This window comes from Macaca mulatta, chromosome 2 (assembly GCF_049350105.2).
Source record: "Macaca mulatta isolate MMU2019108-1 chromosome 2, T2T-MMU8v2.0, whole genome shotgun sequence".
Taxonomy (NCBI): Eukaryota; Metazoa; Chordata; class Mammalia; order Primates; family Cercopithecidae; genus Macaca; species Macaca mulatta.
Genome location: NC_133407.1, coordinates 13,678,874 through 13,691,303, shown reverse-complemented (window position 1 = coordinate 13,691,303; position 12,430 = coordinate 13,678,874). Strand labels below are relative to the sequence as shown.

Sequence of the window (12,430 nt, the reverse complement as noted above, 5' to 3'; positions counted from 1 at the left end):
TTTTAGTTTTCAGATTTGCAGGTAATCCACTGTGTCCAGATGCATGCCTCACGCAAACTTTCCACATGGCCTGGATCCTCCCAGTCCTATACCGTTCTCAGTTCTAAAGGTCAACTGCCCTTTCTCAGTGGTATCTCCTGCTGCAGAGACTTTACTTACAGCTATCATCATTCTGTTACTCCAATTCTAATCATCCATTTGCTTTCCAGCTTCCAAAATTTTTGTTGAAACACCAATCCCTTGTCTACTACTGTCTTTTCTGATTCTCCTTTTGGTCTTCTTGGAATATTATGATGTTAAGTTCGTTATTTAATTATAGTTAATTGCAGAAAAAGAGATAAACACATACGGTTTACCAACCATGTTTAACAGTAATCCTTAGTGTTTCTTATTGCCTTTTAATATATGCTCTCCTTTTGCTGTACCATATTATTATTACAATTTGGTGTGTATTCTTCATTAAGTATAAGGTTTTTCATCACTTTGATTCTTTACTCTTTAATAAGTACATTCTCAGAAACATTATCTTACTTTATTCATATAGAAATCCTTAGTATAAAGCATAAGTATATTATTCACCCTTGACAGATGGAAGGAACTACACTCTGAGAGTTTAATTAGCATGCCCAAGATCACACAGTCAGGTTTGCAGACTTCTCCTTTACAGAATATTGCCTCCATCCCCTCCAACTCTAAATAGTCTACTTTGTGGCAAATTTATGATATAAATAAAGGGAAGAAAGAGGTGGATTTCAAGCACTTAGTTTAAACACTTTTTGTCCCAAAGAAACTGAATTCTCAAAATTAGTTTGGGGTAATTTGATGATTTTAGTACATTGCATGATACACAATCACTACCACAGTGAACAATTGAGATTTGACTGCAATAACAACAGAATGTACATTGCATTGATGTTCGTAGAAACATTTAAAGAAGAAAATAATATGCCGGATGGTGAAGGAGAACTACAAAAATGAGGAGACACAGTTCACACATTTAGTTGCTTTCACAATCAATGTAAGGCAGAACTGCTCTGTGGCATGAACAAAATTGACAGCCACATCTACAGGGATTTCTCTACCTCTGGACCTAATTTAATGGAACTAATGCATATTTATTACAGCATGGCTCTCATTAAACAACAGCCTGGCCATTAGACATAAAATCCCTGCAAGCGACATGATTCATTTTCTACAAAGGACCGTTTCTGGCCACAGAGACCCTGCCGCATTTACACTGACAACTTCATGTGCTGTGAACTGGAGGGATGAGAGGTGGGGGCTCTTGGCCTTCTGTAGCCCAGTCTGTCTGTGAGTCTTCTGGTGGAGTCTAAGGAGGCCTGTATTGCTTTCCTGGAGGCAGACACCAAGGCTTGTCAGGGCTGACACCTACCTCCCAGGTCCCTTCTTGTCAGACGTTTGGGCTCTGTCAGCTGAGCTCTGGCTGAGAGGACAGCTGATACCTTTTGCTTTGGAGAGTGCTTACTGGGCTGCAGAACTGACTCTGTGAAGGGTGCCCTGACACACCTTTACCAGCAGTCCCTAAACACTTGTCTCAGACTCACTGATTCTCAAGCTTTTGAATGATTCCTCAAGTCCTTAACCAAAAAATATTCCTTATCTTGCTGAATATTTAGCTGGCCAACCAGTTGATTGTGTGTTCTCTGTTAGGCTTTGCTTAAATACTGTCACCTCTATTACTACTTTTTTAAATCCAGAAAGACTTAATCTGCCCTATTTGTATGCCTTTAGTGTGCTATTTGTACTCTAGTACTTATTAGACCGTGGCTTACATGATGAGGATGGTAACGGTGTTGATGTCAATGGTGCTGTTGCTAGGATAGTGTATGCTTGAGAGACAGCCCTATGTTTCAATATTCTTTCTGGCCTTCACTTCGTCAAATTGTTTAACATCTTAATTTTTTCATCTGTAAAAGGGTGGAGACAATAATACTCTGTTTCCAATTTAAAAGATTAAGAATAAAAATGAATTGCATAAAGTGCCTGACACTAACATTGTTTTTATTTCCTTTCTCATTTCTGTATTACTTGCAAATTATTATGACAATCTTTCCTTTAAAACAAACCTAACTTTCTAGATCTCATGTAAGTGTGTGTATATATATGTGTGTGTGTGTATATATATGTGTGTGTATATATATGTGTGTGTGTGTGTGTCTGTGTGTGTGTATCTTTATGAGTTTATCCTCTACTAGAAAAAAAATGCTGCTTTACCCTATGTTGGCTGCTTTCTGCCATGGGTCCAGGGTTGGGCTGACTCATCTTCATTTCCCGATGAGCTCCTCTTTTGGTCAGTTGTCATAATTAGTTTCAGCTGTAGGGTATGGTTGGCGATCATAAGATCAAGTTGGTGCTATCTGAGCTCACGATTTGTATGCTCACCAGCCAGGGAGAAGTCTTTTGAGAATTATAGTTTTATTTTCATAAACCCTGATCCTTAGGTCTCAATGATTTGCCCTGGGAGAAGATGACTGGGTTGCTGCTGTCTACCATCAATATCAAGGAGTGGTTCTACCCAGTTATAGCCATAACTACCACTTGTCTTGCATTTTACAGTTGTTATAATGCCTTCAAAGGTGCTGTCTGCTGCAAACCACACTACTGCCCTGGAGGTGGATCACATACCCACATTACAGATGGAGACACTGAAGCTCAGAGGTGTATGAGATTAGCCCAAGAACACTCAGCTGATGCCAGCCTACGTCTCAGGTTTTCTGACTCCACATGGCTGCACAGTCTTAGTCTTCTCTATGCTGCTGTCGTGGTTTATATTTCTGGCACCCTCATCTTCTCATACTAATCTGACAGAGTCAGACTCAAGGGAACTCACAACACACTTGAAGGAAGTGAGTCATTCTCCTTGGAGCAAGTTGACCAAAAAGCATTTTACTTCAGACTATTTTCTTAGAGACACTCATGCCTAACTCCACCCCAGGGGCATGTTTCAGAAATGTGAGGGAGGGTTATAGCTTGAAAAAGCCCCCTTCGTGATTGTTATACATTACTCTAGGGGCAGCTCTCCCTCCACTCAATGCTTTTGGCCTTTTAGGAGAACATGTTTCCCCAATTACTCAAAGGCCAGGTCCTGAGAGAAAAATGTACTGCTGCGCATAGTGATTTATATTGATTCTTCCAACAAGTTGTAGAGAAGATTCATTTATCTGTTGGATAGTTGGGAGTTTATGGGGATTCTTACATTTTACCAAAGAGTACCTTTTAACCACTGAATTCCATTATTCTGTTATTTTTACCTCATCTCTTTAGGAAGGTACTCTCTTGTTGACTAAGGCTGTTTGCCACTGTTTACAACATAAATATATTCTCATAATTACAAAAGGAAGTGTAGGTTCCAGAAACCATGGGTCAGTCTGAAAAGAAAACCCAGGTCCAGCTGGGGTACTGAAAGTCAGAAAGAATCTCAAACCCAGGCTTGCACCAGAGACAGGGGGCCAGCAAGGGAAACTGGAAGTCCCTCAAGTACTCCAGACATGTGTGAATTTCTGTGAGTCTCTGGGTTGGTGTCTGGTGAGACATTTCATGTCAGGGTTTAAAGTGACAGCTGGTGTTTGAAGTCTGAGTCCATGGGCACAGCAAGGATATGAGACATTGGCGAATGGGCCTGGGGTCTCCTAATAGCCTTGATGAGAAGCCAGTCACAGTTTACACTATCCTTATTAAGAAAGTAAGTTGGGAGATCACCCCAGCTGGTGTTCTGGATTCTCAGTGGGTATTGAGTTTTACAGCCTCCAATCCCCATAGGCATTTGCCAACTAGATTTCTCAGAGATGCTTTTATCCATTTTGCTCATGGATAGCCTCTGAGATGGTGTGTATGAGGAATCATGGGGCTGCATTCTAAACATGGCAACCTTTACATGACCAATAAATACACCTGCTTGTCGGAGGCCAAAATTGGTCTCAGTGGATGTAATTGAAGTTGCTTTGTGTTTTGATTTTTCATCACTTTTTTTTTTCAGTATAGCTAGCACTTACAGATAGTTTTAGTTGTATCTGACTTTGGGCCTTTAAGGGAGAGAAATGAGAAATAATTCAATTTTACTTTTGCTGCATAAATGAGAGCTGGAGCTTTGGGAATGAGTTAAGCAGTAATAACAGACAGCACTTGTTTCCTAAAAAGGCATTGCTGGAACAACAGCAACAACAAAACTATTGTAATGGAAGCCTGGGGTGACTTTAAGAAAGTGCTATGTGGGTTTTAGAAGAGTTTTGTTACCTGTAGTTCGAATGAGCAGTAAAATAAAAAAACTCGCTTTTACTAATTCCTCAATCTGTGTCTGTTGTTAACTGGGTTGTTCACAAGATACATCTGTAGCTGAGCCCTTTACTGCTCCATTTATGTGCATCTGAATTCTGGCAAGCACATTTGCAGCACAGCTTCCTATCATTTTCAACAGAACCTTGTCTGGGCATAGAAAGAAGAGCAGAAATGTATTTTCATGAATAAATCCTAAAATATCTTGCTTTGGTGACCCATCATCCAGAGATAACCTCTTCTCCCTCCACTGCCTCATTTCCTACCAATAATAGGACCAGTCAGGTCTGCTAATTCATCATCTTAGAACTATACCCCAAGAGGTTAAAACTTACTGAGTCCTTTTTAAAAAAAGCCCCCTAAATACTGAGAAGCAGAGCCATATCTCAGCACTTTGGCTCGAGAGAGAGGACATTGACTACAGATTCTCATCTTCTTCCTCTAGGTTATCTATTTATTGGTATCTTCCTCACAGAACAGCAATACTGGTTTCCTTTTTCCTTTCTCCTACAATCCAGCTGCTGAGATGGCTTCTCCCATTCATCTTCACTAATTAATTTATTTTTATAGTGTGATCTAGCTAGTTTTTCATTAGCCTTTCCAGAATATTGCCTTATTCTTTTCTAAGAGCAACTATATTATTTCTTCTCAGGAACTTCTATGTTGTTAATTTTTCTATTCAAAAAGTTATGTTGAATATAATAGCTACTTTTTCATGTAATTCTGAGCAAATATGCAGGAGGAAGGTGAGGGTGTTGTACAGTTCTAAACATGGGAATTCAGGTACTTTGGAATTCCTCAAATAGCCTATATTTGTACCTGCTGTAATGCTGCTCTTCCCTCTGCAATATTGCCAACTCCTAGATTCACAGGGTCCCAGAGTCTAGAACTAGATAGATTTGACAGAGGATTAGCAAGTTCTGAGAGGCACAGGGTGCAGGTAAGAGAAGTAACTATCATTAATAGTTTTTTCCATGCAAGAAGATGGGAGACTCCTTCACCTTCAAAGGCTGTGTTTCTCAAATCACAAAGTGAACACAAATCACCTGGGGATATTATTAAAGTGTAGATTTTGGTTCAGATCCTCGGTGATTCTAATGCTGGTATTCCAGGGACCACATTTGGAATAGTAAGGTCTAAAGTTTCATTGTCCAATATGGTATCTACTGCCACATGCAGCTATTAAGCACCTGAAGTGTAACTAGTTCAAATTCAGATGTTCTATAAATGCAAAATACAAGATTTCAAGGATTCATCTTAAAAAGCATTGATATAAAATTTCTCATTGATATTTTACAATGATGACATGTTGATAATAGTTTGGCTATGTTGAGCTTAATAAAATATATAATCAAATTCATTTTAGTTGCTTCTTTTAATTATTTAAAGCAGAACTACAAAATTTTAAATTACGTTTTTTTATAATTGCAATCCAGTGCTTCTCAGATTTTACTGTGCTTACCAACTACCCAAGATTATTGTTAAAAGCAGATTCTGATTGCTCAGTTTATATTTCTATGAACACGACTGCTTTACTTCTCTTTTCCTTCCATTTCATTGGCTATTGATAGCATTTAGCATATTTTATAACAGTGGCTCTCAAGCTTTATTGTGATTAATAGTCACCTGGTTGGCTTGTTAAACCGATGATTGCTGTTCTGCTCCCAGACTGTAATTGAGTAGTTCTGAATGAGGATCCAAGAATTACTATTCCTAGCAAGGTCCCAGGTGACACTGATGCTGCTTCATGGACCACACTTAACAGCAACAAAACCCTAAAACTCGTTCCTCTCTTGCCTGTTCAGTCGCACTTAGCATCTTCTGTCCCTCTGTTTTGCAGTATAGTCTGTGAACGTATTTTTTTATATTCCGCTCTACTCACACCAATGTCCATTCATACTGTGGCAATGTCCATTCACCCTGTGACATGGTAAAGTCCTTGAAGGGAAATGTTGTACCTGTTTGTCTTGGTACCACCAAAGCACCTACTTCAACAATTAGCTTGTTAAATTGAAATAAATTAGATTTAATGAAGTAATTCACCTTTCTTCTTTATTCTCTTATTAGAAGTTCTGACAAGCACAAATATTAAAATGTTAATGAAAGAAAACAGGTATAAGGGTTGATCTGTCAATTAATCTATTGATTTACTAATTATTGGGTAAATTGTTTGCTTTCTGTTCTTTATTATTTTAACTCAATGGATATTTTTAAACACTGAAATGCTGATGATTAGGGCAATCAGTTAGTCTGGTTTCAGATGATAAGTTAATTGGAAGGTTAGAACAACACTATCAAGTACACCTAGGAAATTAAAGCTATGACGTCATGGTAGCCCAGAAGTAGGAGATAAGCTAACCCTTTAAATTATGCTGATTAAAGCCTTACTGCCCAAAAAGTTCTCCTTAGACCAGTAGCATCAGCAGAGTGGAGGTAAGAGAAGTAACTATCACTAATAGCTTTTGCCATGCAAGATGAGAAATAACGTCCTACCACATGGATTTCAATACCTTCAAAGGCAGTGTTTCTCAAATCTCAAAGTGTACACAAATCACCTGGGGATATTATTAAAATGTAGATTCTGACTCAGATCCTAGGTGATTCTGATGCTGGTAATCTGGGGACCACATTTGGAATGATCCCTGAAACATTGTTACAAATGCATCATCTCAGGCAAAATACCTGAATATATCAATCAGAATCTGCTCTGAACAAAGATCTTGGGTAATTGGTAAGCACATTAACATTTGAGAAGCCCTGGATAGAAAGTTAAGGGCAGAATCAGGTGCTATATAAGCCTGAGTTTGACTCTGGGCTTCTTTCCTCCCTTCCCTAAGAGAAGTGTCAGCATTTGGCCTAAGACAAGTCAGATGGCAGAATGGAGGAGGCAGATGCCCCACACAGATGGAAATACATTGCACGGGGATATGCAGACCACAGCAGAGCTCCTCCAATCTGCAACAGCCTTGTTCACAACAGGACCAAATCTCTCAAAGATTTGTGGCTAGGAGAATTGAAAGAAAAAGAGACTCTTAATATGATGGTAAGGCTTTAGCTGTCAAGCAGCAGGATGCTGCTCCTCCTTGACAGCATGAAAGGAAGCTCAGCGCTACCAGCCTACCTGTCTGGGAGCCACCTGTCATGTAGGAGTAGGAAGCAGATTTACTGCCAGAATTTGGGCAAAGCTGCATCCCCTCTCTCCAAAATCATGGGGATGAGATAAGTAAAGTGTAGGACTGAGCTTGCAGGGATGATGCCATCATGTAAACTTGTAAACATCTACCTTAATACATCTATTTTTTTTTTTTTTTAAATAAGAGGGAGGCATGTGAGGCAACTTCAATAAGTTGAAACACTTGTTATTTTGAAAGATAGTTGTAATGGTAGCTCTGATATGTGAAAGTTAATACACTTGACATAATGCAATATTTGAGTGTTGGTGGTTTGGAGAGGAGTCCATTAAGTAAACCACACACTTTTTAAGTTATTGACCACAGTAACCCTGGGTCCTCCATTTGATGAGTGGAGATTACAGATCTCAGTCCAAATAGATATTCTTGAACATATCCTTTCAGAAATTGTTAAATGGGTTATTCTTTCCTTCTGTAAGTCCTCTAATACTTTAATATGTATGTTTTAATATGTATTCATTCAACCAGTTGTATAAATAAACATTAATTGAGCAATGGCTATTTAGGCACTAATCTTGGGGCTAAGGAAATACACACGGACAGGCAACATCTTTGACCTTGAGCTATTATATCATGGTTCAGAGAGAGTGACAAAAACATTAACAGGCAGCACAGAGCTGTCAGTGATAGGATAGAGGACGTACTGCCTAATGTGAATATAGGCATAACAGAAAATGATGATGACATTAATGTGTGTCTAATATTTATTACATGTCAAGAACTATGCTAAGTACTATCCATAACTAAACTCATTTATTTTTTATCATAACCATATAAAGTAAATATTACTATTCCCATTTCTTAGGGTAAAAGTAATAAAGCGCAGAAAGATTAAGTAGTTTGCTGAAAGTCACACAGCTAGAGTGGCAGGAATAGACAAACTTTAAAACTAAGGTAATATTGTTTGGAAATAAGATACTGAGGTCCAGAGATAGAAAATTAAATGCATAAAATTACATTAAAATGAACATTTACTAATGGTCTGTTATTACCAGGAACTGTGCTAGATCTGGAAAGTAACAAAGATAGATAAGACACTGTTTCACTAATCAGGAGTTCATCAATAGGACATATAGGCCGGGCGCCGTGGCTCATGCTTGTAATCCCAGCACTTTGGGAGGTCGAGGCAGGCAGATCACAAGGTCAAGAGATCGAGACCATCCTGGTCAACATGGTAAAACACCGTCTCTATTAAAAATACAAAAATTAGCTGGGCGTGGTGGCATACGCCTGTAGTCCCAGCTAGTCAGGAGGCTGAGGCAGGAGAATCACTTGAACCCGAGAGGTGGAGGTTGCAGTGAGCCGAGATCGTGACACTGCACTCCAGTCTGGTGACAGAGCAAGACTTCCACTCCCCGCCCCCAAAAAGAAAAAAAAAAGATATATAAACACACATCGGGATATATTGTGGTAAACTGTTCTAAGTTTGCTGATGCATGTATGTGCAAGGTACTGAGGACATAAAAATAAGGGAGTGATTAACTCCATTCTGGATGTGGTCAAGGAAGACTTAAGAGGAGGTTATATGTCAGCTGCGCTTTGAGTTGTGAATAGGAATTTGCCAGGTAGAGGCATTTCAGGGAAAGGAAACAACAGGTTAAAAGAAAAGCAAGGACATTAAAGAGCAAGATAAAGGAGGTTTCTTTATACAATTCAGTTGAGTATCTACTCTATATAAGCAGCTGTAACACCTGGTATAGATGTAAAACAATGAAGAAAAAGAGTCCTTGGAGTCTGCAAAGAAGGTTACTATTCCTCATCTTTATGCCTGGCAAGGGTACAATGGCAGAGTGTGGTTAGACACTGCACAAGGAATACAGTCTTCCATCTCTTGAACCTCCTGATCCTAGTAAAGTAGTGGTAACAGATTTGGAACAGGTAAGTACATAAAGAAAAAGAATAGAAGACAGAATTTCAGGGAACATAGGACTATAACAATAATTTAAAGATAAAAAATGTACAAGGAGTCGTACCAGATTGTTATGAATGAAGATACAACCCATTCTCTTGTAGAAGGAAAGCATGGGATAAGGTAACATGGTGCCCGATCCAGGAAAGTTTAGTGATGAGAATATTCCAATTAATGTAAATGGAATGTCTGAATTGAGCCTCATACAGAAGACATCTAATGAATTGTAAAAGATATCCTCAACATTCTACATTAAATGCCATAGGTCACATCAACTAGAAGCTGAAACTCTAAAACCAGAATAAATTCCCAGTAAGCAAGAAGAAACTGATCTTCATTCATTTTATGATAAAATAAAAATTATGTTTACCTTATCATTCAGGCCTTGAGGAAGGACAGAGGCAAATGTACAGACCAACTCTAGCAACTTCCAAGACTCTAAGACGATGCTGAATATCTGTATTGAATGTATTTTCTCTAGCTGTGGACATTCATATGTGTATATGTCTTTCTTTCTGATTTTGATTTTTACTCATATTTAATACCACATTATGATTGTTATATATTTAGTGGAATGAAGCAATTCAAATAAACAGGCGCTGGGAGGGCTATGGGTGGCCACATGAAGTCAGGCGTCCTGGGATGTCGGTGAGGAAAGATCCTGGCTGGGCCCTGGCTAGGCTGACACCTGTAGGCGCTGCCACGGGAGGAGTCTGGGACTCAGTGAGAGTTGCCCCGGGAATGCATCAGCTGGCACAAGACAGCTTGAGGGGCCTGTCAGCCATAGAAGTGCCAGTCAGGTGTCACAGAAACAGCCCAGCGTGGCCAGGGTGCAAAACCTCAAGTTCAAGTGGAGAAGAGGAAGCTGAAAACTGAAATATTAATGCTAAACATGGGAGGACCTGAAACCCTCGGACATGTTCATGACTTCCTTCTGAGGCTCTTCTTGGACCAAGACCTCATGACACTTACTGTTCAAAATAAGTTTACACCATTCTTTTCCAAACGCAGAACCTCCAAGATTCAAGGGCAGTACCACAGAATTGGAGGTGGGTTTCCCATCAAGATGTGGATTTCCAAGCAAGGAAAAGGTATGGTGAAGCTGCTGGATGACTTGTCCCCCCACACAGCCCCTCACAAATACTTTATTGGATTTTGGCATTTCCATTCTTTACCAAAATAAGCAAATGAAGAGATGGAGAGAGATGACCTGGAAAGGGCTATTGCTTTCATGCAACATCCACAGTACAGTTGCTGTACCACAGGCAGCAGCTTAAATGCCATTTAAAGATCAGATAATAGAGTGGGACAGAAGCTTACAATGAAGTGGAGCACTATCGGCAGGTGGCCCACACATTGCCTCCTCACCCATTGCTTTGCTGACCACATTCTGAAAGAGCTGGATCATTTTCCACTGGAGAAGAGAAGTGAGTTGGCCATTCTCTTTTCTGTTCACTTTTCTGCCAATATCCGTGTTCAACAGAGGAGACCCCTATTCTTAGGAGTTGTGTACCACTATCCAAAGAGTCATAGAAAGGCTGGGTTACTGCAACCCTTACCAGCTGGTGTGAGAATCCAAGGTTGGTTCAATGCCCTGGTTGGATCTTCAAACAGATAAAATCTATCAGAGGGCTTTCTGAGAGGGGGAAGAAGAATATCCTCTCAGTTTTGATAGCATTTACCAATGATAACACCAAAATGCTGTAGAAACTGGATATCGAGTACTCTCAAGTTTTAGACCATGAGTGTGGAGTTGAAAACATCAGAAGAGGAGCCTTTTAATGAAAACCCAGTATTCCCTAAGGCCCTGGCTGACTTGGTGCACTCACGTATCCAGTTAAATGAGCTGTTTTCCGCAGAGTTGACTCTGAGTTGTCAGCTCTGTGTAAATCCTGTCTGCAGGGAGATTAAATTCTTCACCAATTCTAAATTGTCTGCAGGGAGATCAGATTCTTCACCAACCAGCATCTGTGACTCCCCAAAGGTGTACCTCATGGGATTAGGCACATGCCCAACCTCCATCTCCTGCCCATGTGGAGAGGCATGTTATTTAGAGATTAAGGAAGGAAGTCACCTTAGCATATGTACAGTCTTTGGGCACAAATTATGTGTTTTCTTGAGGATTGGACTATAGTGATGAATTTCTATTTTTATATAACTATACAGTGGGCATTGATATTTTCTCTCTCTAGGTATAAATTACTAATTTGTAATGTTCAATAAGACATTCAGTAAAAAAGTGTAAAAATTTATCTTATGAGACACACACCTATTTTAAATACAGATTTTTATTTTATTGCCTAAAAACCTCCTGTAAAGGTGTGGAGTCCCCTCTGTGGGCTGTCAGTGTGAATGGGATCTGTTCAGTCTTGAGCATAAAATTGTAGTTATTAAAATAAACATAGTTGAGTATTTGAAGTGAATTCAAAAAAGAAATGTTACTTAATCTTTCCCTAAGTCTGTGGGTTCTAGAATGCCAGCAAGGCCATTTGGCTACCTACAATGACTGCTGTTGCCAGCGAGGCCGCCATTCATTAGTCATTTGATATTTGTGTGTCTCTCACTTTCCTCAGTATAAAATTGAATCAAGTACATATTTCAGAAGTAATCTGAAATTCTCTAGGCACCCAAGGCTAATAAATGTTATACATGCTTTGGTGGGTGTCTGTGGTTGCACAGGAAAGGGGTTCCTATCCTCAAGGACAGCACTACTGGGAAACGATAAGGATGGTGTTCATCCTTACATCTCCTTCAGGGACCATCACAAGCCTTTGCATCCAGCATCTTGTTTATCTTAGTTGAATGTCTCCTTTCTGTACATTTCTTTTAAGATTTACTTTATATGGTCAACTATACTTTGTAAGCTTGAATTATTTCTTAATTTACTATTTTTTATTATAAAAATTGTCAGGGGAACCAGCCCCCAGTATTTCAACATAGGTTCTTTTCTATTTTCCCTAAGTGTCAGCTGGTCTGAGAAATAAAGAGAAAGAGTACCAAAGAGAGAAATGTTACAGCTGGGCCTCTGGGGGTGACA

At 39.4% G+C, this 12,430-nt stretch overlaps 1 pseudogene; it reads left to right on the top strand.

Moving 5' to 3' along the window:
• The first annotated feature begins 10,204 nt into the window (after positions 1 to 10,204).
• On the top strand, positions 10,205 to 11,527 carry LOC100423408 (ferrochelatase, mitochondrial pseudogene; annotated as a pseudogene).
• Positions 11,528 to 12,430: the final 903 nt, after the last annotated feature.